The 12,673-nt window shown below is 47.4% G+C and overlaps 1 protein-coding gene across 1 annotated transcript in view; it reads right to left on the bottom strand.

Annotated features, from left to right (window-relative positions):
- JCAD (junctional cadherin 5 associated) overlaps nucleotides 1-8,265 on the bottom strand; it is a 29,198-nt gene extending 20,933 nt beyond the window's left edge. Inside the window, exon 1 of the mRNA XM_074157058.1 lies at nucleotides 8,203-8,265. The gene's annotated coding sequence lies outside the window, so the exon portion shown is untranslated. The remainder of the gene's footprint in view (nucleotides 1-8,202) is intronic.
- Nucleotides 8,266-12,673: the final 4,408 nt, after the last annotated feature.

Genomic DNA, 12,673 nt, shown 5'->3' with positions numbered 1-12,673 from the left:
GTTTAAAGCAACTGCTGCAAGAGCTTAGTGCCTCTGCACATCAACCCAAGTGTGGCAAGTCAGCTGTCCACACAATGAAGACATGGGATGAGCCAAAAAATGGGTTGCAGGGATTTGTCCACCGTGCTCTCCTCCATCCTTCTGCCCATCTAATCCAGCACCAAGACCAAGGCAGCCCCATACCCCTCCACCTCTGTTAACTCCTCACCACCATGCACCCTGCTGCCTTCATTTCCCACTTCCCACACCCACCTGTCCTTCTTGCCACCGCCCAGCACCGTTTCCCTGCCCTCCCACCTCACGGTGCCACCAGTCTGGCCACTCTTCCAGCACTCTGCCCACCGCCGTGCTAGCCAGCCCACCTCTGCCCTCCTGCACACCTTACACCTTCTCCTGACCAGTCCTCGGTTCACATCCACCACCCCAATTTCCTCCTTTCCCTCCTGATGACCAGCTTCTGCTCCGTCGACATCTCCAGCAGAGGCACCTCTGTGCCTGCTCTCTGCTCCCAGGTCTGAGACTCCATCTCACCTGGAACAAGCAGGAGCTGTCATTAGGGAGACAGCCCTTAGTTAGGAGCTTATTAGGGGGACAGCCCAGCTACGCAGGCAGGCTCTGCTCACACATTGGTTGGAGGGGTCAGGGCACGAGCACCATCCCCGCACGGGGCTGGGTCACGAGTGGGCTGCTAAGCACCAGAGGCTGGGGGGTGCTGGTGGAGGGGAGGGAAAAATCCCCCGAAAACAGAGCGGCTGGAGACAGAGACAAGTCTGTCCAGAACACGTGCGGACGTCTCCGAGCCTCGTCACCATAGATCCTGTTCCTGAATGTGATGGCACTGCAGCTCTCCATCAAACAGCTGGAGGATTTCTTTTCTTTCCCCTTTTTAATGTGGGCAAAACAACATTCCTTCTCTCCTCCCTCCTCCCCCCTAGTTTTTCTTGGAAATGGTTGAATTGGTTTAGCTGATGATATTAAAATAAATTTAGCCTGAGAGAGAGACACAACCTGAAAGGCTCAGATCAAGTGATAAAAGCCTGACAGACTACAGCAATGGAAAACAGGGTCTTGTAGGAGAAGTTTTAATATTAGATGGTACTACTCGCTCAGTAGGTTAAATATAACCCTGAGCTACGTCCCAGGAGAATATGTAAGTCTTTGGCCATTGTAATCACTCCTGTTTTCTCACTCTGGCTTTGCATGGGTACATATGACACAGCTTATCAAAAAGAAACACATTAAATGAGGCTTTTGCCTTGATCACTTCATCCTTTTTGGGACAATAAAGTCAGATGGGACTGTAAAAGACAGGCTGCTGTGCCATGCCCCTGCCCTCCACTGCGGAAACAACCACCGCCAGGCTCACTGGCTGGCAGACACACGCTCTACCGGGAAAGATAAAATCCACGTGCTTGAAAAGCCTTCAACAACAATGTCCACTATGATCAAATATGAGATATTTAATGCAAACATAGTCTAGAACACGGGAAAAAGAGATTAGAGAATATTAATGTAAGTTGGATGGATTCAACTTGGCAGGGCTTAATTAAGCATAGGCTAGGAGTAAGGAAGGAGTAGGGAACGAGCCAGGGCAGCTTCTGAGCCATGAGTAAAATACGTTCTAGAAATTCTCAAAGGATAGGCGAGGGGCAAACATATTATCTAACTTCAAACAAAGCGGGGAAGGAGACAGATCTGAGGTTCCATGGAACAAACAGCCTGGCTTTAATATCGACTCAGACAAATTATTATTCAACCCACTTGTAAATACTTATAACAGGTGTCGATTTATCGCAGAGCGGGAGGGAGGGAGTATGCGATCCAGGAGGAGCAGCGGCGTTTCCAGCTCCCTGCTTCCCGCCCCGCACTGCAGCTGCATCCACTCCCACATGATAAAGTCATGAGAAAACAGAAAACACAGACTTGTCAAGAACAAATTAAGTCTAATCAATTTAATTTTCTTCTTTGACGGTGTTGGGAGTGTAGTGACTAGGGAGGAAAAAACAGTAGAAGTCACACACTGGAACGAGGAAAGCTTTTGATGGATGCATGTGATATATGCAAACCAGGTGAATAGAATTTAGGTATAATTTACTCTAGGTGGGTATACAAGTGTTTCAAATCTGTACTCAAGGAATAGTTAGTAATTTCAATGTCAACCTGTAAAGGTCTGAGCCTGGGGTCTTGCTCTATTTGGTATTTCCATTAATGACTTGTAAATTAGAATAAAGATTACAATTACAAATCTGTAGGGAATGCCGCGAGCATTTTCAGGGATTACAATTAGAATAAAATCTTAATAAATTAGAGACCCAGTCTGAAATGAATGACTGAGATTCAATACAGGCAGGTGTAAAGCACTGTACTGAAGAAGAAGGCTGCAATGTAAAAGTGCAAACAGGAGCATTGTTGCAAAAGTGTCTCAGGGGCTAGAGCCGCAAAGAGAGAAGACACCAAGAGTAGCGCAGGGCCTGGTACACACAGGTGAATGAGCTTGGAGATACACTAAGAGGAGCATCACATCTCAGGCTCTTTGCTCCTCTCAGCCTTATATCCCATTTTGGGCCCTACCTCAAGCAAGGGGCTTCTCCCTGCCACTTGCTCACAAGAATCAAAAGTTTAGGAAGTGTGACCCCTTGAGAAGAGGGTACAAGAAGTGGGCTCGTTTAGTTGAAAGAAAAAGGAGGAGGAATGAGGGTGAGAGAATGAGAGATGATAACAAGTTTCAAATCTGTCAGGCTGCTAAAAGGCAGTGATAATCTTGTGCTGCTCCCGGCGGATGTGGAAAACTGAAGGGACTGGCTGAGCATGCAGAAAGGGAGATTTAGGTTAGATATTAGGGGGAACTGTCTAGCCATGATGATGCTTAAACACTGGTTACGCCGGGAGGCTGTGAATCTCCATCAACAGAGGTTTTCAAGAACAGGCTAAACAAAGATCTGTCAGGAATGGTGCAGATGAAGCAGATCCTGCCTCAGACTTGGGATGGAAACTAAACATTTCAACATTCTTCCTCTCCCTCCCCACAAAAAGGGCATTGTTTTGTTGGTGTGCCCCACACATTTCCAAGAAAAGCAGAACTCTTCTGTACAAGATTCCTAGTCTTATGAATAGCCACCTCACCTGAATTACAATGTGCCTCCCCGGCCCCCGCTACAACTGTCCGAAGTAGAACAACCCTTTATCACAAAATGCCACCAGTGACCTACCTGACACCCTTTGCACTGCGGGGAACAGTGAGGGGTGCCAAGGGCAGGCAGGCCTGGCAAAGGAAACTTTGCCTTTTCTCCAGGGATGGGAGGGATAGGGAGACTGAGACACAAGAGACACACTACACATTGATGGATCCCAAGCAGAGAAGAGGCAGTAGATGAGCTGAGCGGAGGTACAAGAACGGGGTCCTGACCAAAGGGCCCATATCAGATCACGGACGCGCACCAGGCAAAGCTTCAAGAAAGTTCCCATTACAGCCAACACCATACCGAGGGCTTCAAAGCTGCTAGTGCTAAATGCACAATCATCTCTGCTGACTGTATGGGAAGATGTGCCAAAGTCATTGCTGGAAGATAAGCCAACTCTACGTTGGCTCCATATGTCTTCCCAGGTCAGTCTCTCCCATTCATCTCACAGAAATTAAAAAGAAATCTGTGCATTTTTGTGTTTAACCCTCATTACCTGTGAGCAGGAGGGTTCAAATTTTTCTCTAACGCAGGGATTCACAGACAGTGAAAATTACAGCTCACATCCTCTTTGCATTCTCTGAGCAAAAAGTCCTCACTGAAATCACTGAGGAACTGTGCCAGGGAATAAATTAACGATATGACGTGTCTCCAATAAAATTAGGAAGTGGGGAGGAGAAGAGGAGTGAGTCTCGAAGAGTTTACTTAACTCTGAGAAGGTAGTTATTCCTGTCTTGTATCTCACAGAGGCAGATGCATCAGGAAACCCACTGTGGCATCAGAGAGAGCACAGAGCATCTCCTGGGGGAGACCTTAACGAGTGACAGCTGCTCTCCAGGGGTTGCCAGCCCCGTTTGTTAGGAGGTTTCAGATCATATTTCAAAGTTTGGCTTCTCAGATTTGCCAAGAAAAAGTGGTAGAGAGCTAGATTCTTTTTTTTTTTTTTTTTTAAGTAATATAGGTGTTTCAGTACTGGGTTCACACAATGACAAAATAAGTGTCTGACGGTGCATGGATGGGAGTTTGTATCTGAAATAAGGTTGATTTTTAAATTTGCCATGGACCAATCCAGCCCCGACTGAACACTGATTCGCCGAGGCTCATAAGCATCCAAATAGAAGTAAATGTGTAAAGGGAGAGAGGAAACGTCCACGCATGCACAGATACTGCTGCTCGTATTAGCTGGTTTTCAAAATGTCAACAGCTCGCTTCCACCGATGACAGAGCGGCACATTACTCCACTGAAATCGGTCCAGATTTTTTTCAGAGAAGGAGCAATTGTTAAAGAGCACTCACTGCTACTCTGTGCTCCAGATACAACCAGTCCTTCGACCAATTGGCAGCATATGGTGTATTTCCTCAAATGACAGCTTTTGTTTGTCGCAACAGGAGAACAAAATAGTACATTTATTAAACAAAGCGTAATTAGCCAACTCTTTCCCTCCCAAAAAGGAACTGCAGAAGAGGGTATTTTTTAGGACTTGGATGAATGTTTCCATGCTGTTTACGGCACTTCTGTACAGAGCAATCCACTCTGGTGGAACAAAGCACATGGAATCACATTTGTTGTTCACATCTTAAAATCAAGATGTTAAGGGTTAATCATCCCACCTAAAATACCTATGGCAAAGTGCTAATAAGCTACTCCCACACTAGGACTACATGGATCACTATTATTGTTTGCGTGTTTTTTACCAGAAAAGCTCTCCATCTGTACAAACCAAAAAAACCCCAAAACTCAATAATGACTGTATTAAATGTTTCGAAGTACAAATTTTTAATAAGGGATCCGTCACATAGTTGAACTTCTTTGAGGTGACAGTGACATGACTTATAGAGCCTAGGCTCTGTGATCAAAAGGATTACACACATTAGCATCCTACTAATCACAGCAGGACGGGCCAGCCCATCAGGCCATGGCTCACGGAGGAGAGATCCATAAACAAACACTTTCTCCCGCTCACAAACGTGGCTGGGAGCGGAGGCGCTCCAAGGTTGGTGTGGTCTTCTCCTCTTTCAAAGAGATAAGGATTGTGTCTGCTGGAGTAAATAAATTCTCAGCACAGTCTTATGCATCTGTTTGTTTACTCATTTTCAGACATTACCATCCTCTCCTGTGTTGTTATCCCTTTTATATTACCCTTGTATGTATAATCAAATGCCCTCTCTTCTGGATTGACCCTCTGCTTCTTCCTGTATTATAGATGCCTTTGATCTTTCTTTCTTGCGTCTGTGTGTCCTGCCTTGTAGTCTCAGCAGGATTTCCCCCCGACCCCTTGCACTACCAGAAAATAAATGCCAAAGTAGCATTTGTATGCATTAGCACTGAAAGAAAATAAGACACTGGAGAAGCCTACAGGCAAGAGCCGCTCTGCTGCCGAGGCACTGGGTGAGCCGGGCAGGGCTGCCTACCGATGAGGTGAGCCCAGGCTGGCAAAGGGTGGCCCAGCTCCTGAGCCCCCTGGACCATCAACACGAGCAGCTATAACCATGATGAGGGAAGAGGGACCATCTCAAAATTTCAGAAATGGCTGTTAATTTTTCCCCCTTTGTCACGCACTTGGTGACTTGCAGGGCACCCTCGCACTTTCAAAAAGCAAAACGCAGCCTTTAACTTTCATTGCTTTTTTCGACTAGCTCACATTTCAACCCCCCTTCCCTTGCCCCACCATTTGAGATGGTCCAAGCTAGGGCTGACAAATTCTATTAATATCCTAACTGTAATGCACTTGGGCGACGAAGAGGCTGCTGCTGATTTTTGTTCTCTGCAGGCACTGCCAGTACCAGCAGAGCTGAGGGTTATCTCTAGGTAGATGTGAAAAGATGCCATCAGTTCACACAGAGACCTTAACGATCGCATCAAGACTGCTGAAAGGCTGACCAACCCCTTCCTTCATAGCTGGAACTGGTGAGTAAGCTTCCCCAGCAAGCCCCAGTCCACTGGCTCTTCAAACAAAGCACAATAACAAGGTTGCAGAAAGTGAGATAACCCTTTCCACTCAAGAAGTGGAAAACAACATCTGTTAAAAACCAAATAAACCAGTGTAATGGCTTCAGCAAGAGACCCAGAGGATTTTAGGGATGCAGCTCGTGGCTTGGTCAACACATTGTGAACAGCAAATTACAAGAGAACAATTGTTTCATACCAAGCTCTCCCACCCCTGAACTCCCTCAAGGTTAATTAGGATGGCCTCCGGCCAAATTAATTAGAAGAGAAGATTTGGGCAGGACTTTGCTATGCACTCGTAACTAGTTCCAAGGTGACCAAGAAGTTCAGAAATGCCTCACCTTCCAAATAAAGCCTGCTTGGCAAAAACCAAGCTCACATGTGCCATGTCATTTCTCTGACAATTGGGAGAAACACTTAAAAAGTAACCTTTCCCTAACTAACGGCTAAGGCAGAAGAATTTTCTGCATCCTTCCCACCGAACAATATACCCTTGTTTATTTTCTGTGTGCTTTTTAGGTCATAAGAGGGCAGTGAAATTATGCATCTAAAGAACAATATACTACTGTAATATGCCACTTGATACACACAGCCCGGCAGACTCTGAAAGATCCGTCTTTTCCAAGAGCTGGCAAATACATGTTGCAGCATGAAGAAATCCTTAACGTCACCATAGGAAGGAAGGATGCAGAAGTGGGCCCGGCCTTCCAAACAACAGACTAAATTGGTATTTTAGTTGGTATTATAACATGCCCCGGTGGCACAGCTTAGGAGAGCATCCTGCCTTGAGGGTGACAGCCCTGCCCAGCTTCTCTGCCCCGCGGTGGCAACCTGCCTTGACCTCCTGCGGACTCCTGCTGCCCTCAACATCATCGGCAAAAGGAACAGCTGGCAGGATCACATTTTCTTCCTCCAAGTGGTACCACGGCGAGCAGTAGAACTGCAAGAGCGTAGTAGGGTAGGGCAGACCTAGCCTCTGTGATTACAAGCTAAGTGCTGGCACAAATTGAGGCTCTCGCAGAGGCTGCATCTCTGAACTGCAGAGCCCTTCTCTGTCGTTAATCTGATATTCTTTAGTTTGAAGCTGGAAGGTTGCTATTTTCCATGTGTCTGTTACCTCCAAACAGCAATGGCGTTTCTGGGCAGAATCAGAACTTTGAAAGTAATGAAGAGAAAACGCTTCAGCTCATGCAAAAAAGTGTAGCTGAATACTTTTCGGCAAGGACACAATTCTCATTGTCACTAGCCAAGATTTAATGTCTTGACTGTGTGGATCAGACTGACTGCTCAGAACAGTTACATTAAGTGAAAATACTTTTTCTTGTAAAGACATGGACTGGAATAACTTAACATGTAGGGTCCATGCCACAAAAAAAAGCCACTATTCTCAACTCTTGACAAAAAAGAAAGGAAAAAAAAAAAAAACCAAACCCTTAAGAGATGCAAGAGTCCTTTGGCGCAGATCCAGCAGCAGACTAAGGCCATAATTTGTAATTCTGAGGCAATTATGAAATGACATAACAGCACAGATCTCCTTCTGACATAACAGCTTTTTTTCATCTCCTTTGCAACAGCGCATGGTTTAAAACAAGCACCAGAAAGGAAATAACCCCAAAGATCTATTTGACTGCTGTGTAAATACTGGGAATAAGAATAAACACCAAGAGGGGCGGCAGCTGATGTTTCAGACATGCTGGTGGGTGTCAACGGGACCCAGCACCGAGTCGCAGCCGGTGCCCAGGTTGCGACGGGGTGGAGGGTTGGGGGGTGGAGGGGTGGGTGTTGAATAAAGGTGAGCGACACCGACTAACTTCCCCGGGACTCCTGCTCAAGGGGAGCTGAGCCCTAAAACGGGGGTGGATGGGGTGGGGGGGAAGAGAGGAACCAGCAGGTGCAAAGCGGCCGGAGGAGGGATGGGGATACCCTGGGGATGTCTCCCCGCGCCGGGTACCGCGCATCGCTGCCCGCCCTGGGACCACTCCGAGCATTACACACACACACACACCCCCCCCACAGACACATCCCGCCCTCCCCAGCTCCTCGCCAACCCCTTCCACGACCTACCGGGAAACTCACCTCTCCGGGCGACCACCGTAGGACCCTCCGGTGGCGGCTGGGGCCGCCGCGCTCAGCGGCCGCGGCAGCCGGGAGGCGCCGAGCCCGGGGCGGGGCGGGGGGGGGGGCGGGATGGGGCGGGACGGGGGGCGGGCGGGGACCCGCCCGCCCCCCGTCCCGCCCCATCCCGCCCCCCCCCGGAGGCTCCTGGACCATCCCAGTGTCGTTTAGCCCGGAGAAAAGGAGGCTAAAGGGAGACCTTATCGCTCCCTATAACTACCTGAAAGGAGGTTGTAGCGAGGTGGATGTCAGTCTCTTCTCCCAAGTAACAAGCGGCAGGACAAGAGGAAACGGCCCTCAAGTTGCGCCAGGGGAGGTTTAGGATGGATATTAGGAAAGATTTCTTCCCCAGAAGGGTCATCAAGCATTGGAACAGGCTGCCCCAGGGAAGTGGTGGAATCACCATCCCTGGAGGTATTCAAAAGACAGGTAGACGTAGCGCTGAGGGACATGGTTTAGTGGTGGTTTTGGTGGTGTTAGGTTGATGGTTGGACTTGATGATCTCAAAAGGTCCCTTCCAACCTAGACAATTCTATAGTTCTGTTGCTATAACAAGCAAGGTCAGCTAACTTTGTTATTTGCCCCATCAGAGGGTCAGAAGCGGAAAAGCGTAGAGGGGTCGCACCTGCAGGAACGAGCAGACAGGACAGGTGTCCCAAAACTGACCAACAGGGTTTTCCATCCCATCTGCATCGTGCTCAGTATAAAAGCTGAGGGACCAAAGGGTCAGCCCTATTTTGTTTTCTTCAATGACCAGCATCCAAGGAGGACTCTGTTTGTCTGCCTTTAATCCAGATCTGTGTGTTCCTGAATCCAGATACAGAATCCAGTTCCTATCCATCGCTGAGTCCAGTCTGGGACTTTCCCAGTGCCTGCTGGTGACATGGTCATCATCCTGGGAGCTCGATATGTTGTATATGTTTCATTATTTATTTTTATTTTATTATTAATATTTCATCAAAGTAATTTAGTTTCTTTTCTAAACTCATAAGTCTCTTTCTCTCCCTCCTCTCCTTGGAGAGAGAGGTGGGGGAGTGCATCTGGCCTAAATCATGACAGTCCACCAAAGAGATCTTGAGGGATCTTTTTTTTCTTGCTTTCTTTCCCAGCCCATGGCTCTGCTGGGAAAAAAGACATCAATTTTTTCAGCACAAGGAAAATCTGCAGGTGGGGTCCATTAAGGATAGACAGGGATCAGACAAGACCCTTTCAAAGCCTGCTGTGCTTGCCTGTAGCTGGCTGTGTGCCCGAAGGGCTTGTCCTCTGCATGGTTTTCACTGTGACATTGTCATGGTTTAACCACAGCCAACAACCAGGACCATGCAGCTGCTCGCTTGCTCCCCGCCGTTGCAATGGGGGAGAGAATCAGAAGAGTAAAGGTGAGGAAAAAAATCGTGGGTTGAGATAAGGACAGTTTAATAAGTAAAGCAAATGCTGTGCACACCAGCAAAGCAAAACAAGGGATTCATTCACTGCTTCCCGTCGGCAGGCAGGTGTTCAGCCGTCTCCAGGAAAGCAGGGCTCCAACATGTGCAATAGTTACTTGGGAAGACAAATGCTATAACTCCGAATGCCCCCTCCTCCGTGCTTCTTCTCCAGCTTTATACACTGAGCACGACACCACACGGTATGGAATAGCCCTTTGGTCCAGTTGGGGTCAGCTGTCCCGGCTGTGTCCCCTCCCAGCTTTTTGTGCCCTCCCAGTCTACTCGCTAGTGGGTAGTGTGAGGAGCAGAAAAGGCCTTGAGAGCTTAGGAACAACCAAAACCACCAGCGTGCTATCAACACCATTTCTCATCCCAAATCCAAAACATAGCACTACACCAGCTGCTAGAAAGAAAGTTAACTCCATCCCATCTGAAACCATGACAGACATCCTCAAGCATTTTTGAAGTGCTACTGGTTCCCTGCTTCCCCACCTCTCCCCTCATCATCATTTATTCAGCCTTTGGAAACAGGTAAATAATTTCCAAATATGTTTTGGTTTAATGACACTCTTGAAAAAGTATGTTTGTGAATCATTTACTTCAGCAATTGCTTGGGCCCATCAACTGCCTGCCATGTCTTAATTGACTTTTACCCTAGGCTATCAAAGTGCTTTACACATGTTCATAAATTGAGTCCTATTCAATATGTGCTCTAGTTAATAGCAGGAAAACAAGGGCAGTGGAGTTACGCGATGAATCCAAGGTCACGGGAGAAGTCTGCAGGAGAGCCCAAAACTGAGTACAGGTTTCCTGGTGCCCTGGTTTCATGGGGCACTGGGAGTAACTGTCATTGACCTGCTTTTCTACGGACATATCCTTTTGTCTTCCAGCAGTGAGGCTCTGAGCCTGCAACCGCTGACACATGGGGTATCCACCAAGGGCACTGCCACCGGCAGGAAGAGGATCTCCATCAGGACACCCAACACCCCGTCCCTGCAGGGTACCTGCCGAGTTCTCTGTGGCTTTGCTGGTTGGCAAACCCACATATTTTCCCACGGTAAGGCTGTGTAGCTGACACAGTCAAACAGCAGAAAGTTTAGGTTTTGTCACAGAGCAGCTTCTTGTGGGTGTGACAATAGCACAGGTTTCCATCAAGGAAGCCATGCTGGCACAAGTTACGGTTTATTATTTAAATATTTTGACTCTGACAGGCAAATTGGGAGTTGTGGTTTTTTTAAATACCTGTCTCTATTGTCTTGTATGAAAAAAATTCCAGGATGATTTTCTCATCTGCATGGCTGCAGCTCTTAGCTCTTTGCTCTACTTGTTTGTAGGAGACAGTCCTGTTCATATCCCTCCTTCCCAAGTCAGAAATCTTTTGCTCCCTGTTGGGTACTTTCAGTGAACTGTACAGAGCAGGTCCTCGCTCCTGGAGCTCTCAGCAGCAACTTTTCCTTTGGGAAAGAGTAAGTGTGCACAACTGATGGAGCATTGCTCCCCTGCAAAGCCAACGGTCCTGTGGCCACCTGGGGAGATCTCCCTCTCCTGGCTCTTTCCAGAGAAGGTGACCATAGCTGGACATTCTTCTGTTTAGAACTCTAGCCTCAAAAAGTCTGGAAGAACTGAATATGGTTGCAAGAGAAGTGTACAAATGGGGTTTTCAGAAGAGAAAAGAGCGCAAAAGCCTCTGCCCTGCCACAGTGAGCTCCTGAGATGGGCGAAAATCAGTGTGACGGGGCAAGGTGACATGATGGGGCAACAGGAGAGAACTTCTGTTGCCCCTCTGCTTTGCATGGCTTGCAGGAGGCAAGAAGAAGGGCAAAGAAACCATGAATTCAATGCCATCCATGGCTGTGTGCAGCAAAGATGGATATCTGGGCAGGAGCATGAAGGGGCTGAACGAGCCCAGCAAACGATAAGCCGTCCCCTGTGTCACAGAAATCAAGCTCAGATCAGCATCCCATGGGACAGTCAGGTCCACGTGCCTGGGCAAGCAGGGGACGCCAGGGCTCAGCTCCTCGGGAGACCAAGAGCAGCGCCTGCAAGTCTGAGTGAGTGGCCCTTACGGACAGAAATCGTGGAAAACAGAAACACACAAACACGAGAGAGACAGGCCAGATGGGGGAAATACAGATGAATTAATGCACAGGGAAAGGAAAAGGAAAAACACACAGGCATGCTGCACGCCAGCCAGCTCTTCAGCAAGAGCGCTGCTGCGTGCCATTGCTGTGATGAGTGAATGGGAAGTGCTGCTCTGCTTGGTGCAAGTTATTGCTGCTTTATGCCTTTATAATTCTCTCTGGCCTCAAAACCTCCCTGATCGGGAGTCCTCTGCTTATGTTTTATGTCCCATCATCAGCATTGCTGCTCGGGGCCAGAGCTTTCCTGCCATTCCTACAGAGCTTGTTGCAGGCTTGGAGCCTCACTTCTGGAGGTGATCCTGCATTAGTGGTTTTTACATTGAAATCAATCAGATTTCTTCATAATTTGCTGTTGTTTGAAGTGACTAGGTGCATTAATTATTCCCTGAAAGACTGTAACAGTTCTTTTCTTAGATCCAGTTGCTGGGAATGTATTTAAGAGCATACGCTGAAATCACCACATACCTGAAGTTTACTATAACTAACTAGCCACAGATGTGCTATTAAACCCATTCTTATTTTCTCCTCTTGTCCCTCCTATATGGCATGTTACAGCCATGATATATTAAACTTTCTTAGAACAGATGCTAGTCATAAACAAAACAGCTATTACCCTTTTGCAAGAAAACATGTCACATTACCCATCCCACCAGTAATCACCTGTTTATAGAACTGGCACCTCTTTTTAGTTTGGAACAGAGGAGCTTCAGATATTTTATTGCTACATCAAGGGAAACACTAAACATTATGGCGGAGAGAGGATGTTTTCATCTGACAGTTCTTTGGTGCTTCTTTAGCTGTATTTTGACCTGGTATTCAGGGATTCAATTCTTGAACTACTTTATTGCGTCCTAAGCATCCCAA

Source organism: Numenius arquata, chromosome 12 (assembly GCF_964106895.1).
Source record: "Numenius arquata chromosome 12, bNumArq3.hap1.1, whole genome shotgun sequence".
Taxonomy (NCBI): domain Eukaryota; kingdom Metazoa; phylum Chordata; class Aves; order Charadriiformes; family Scolopacidae; genus Numenius; species Numenius arquata.
Note: the sequence above shows the minus strand (reverse complement) of the source record. Positions and strands in the feature narration are given on the sequence as shown.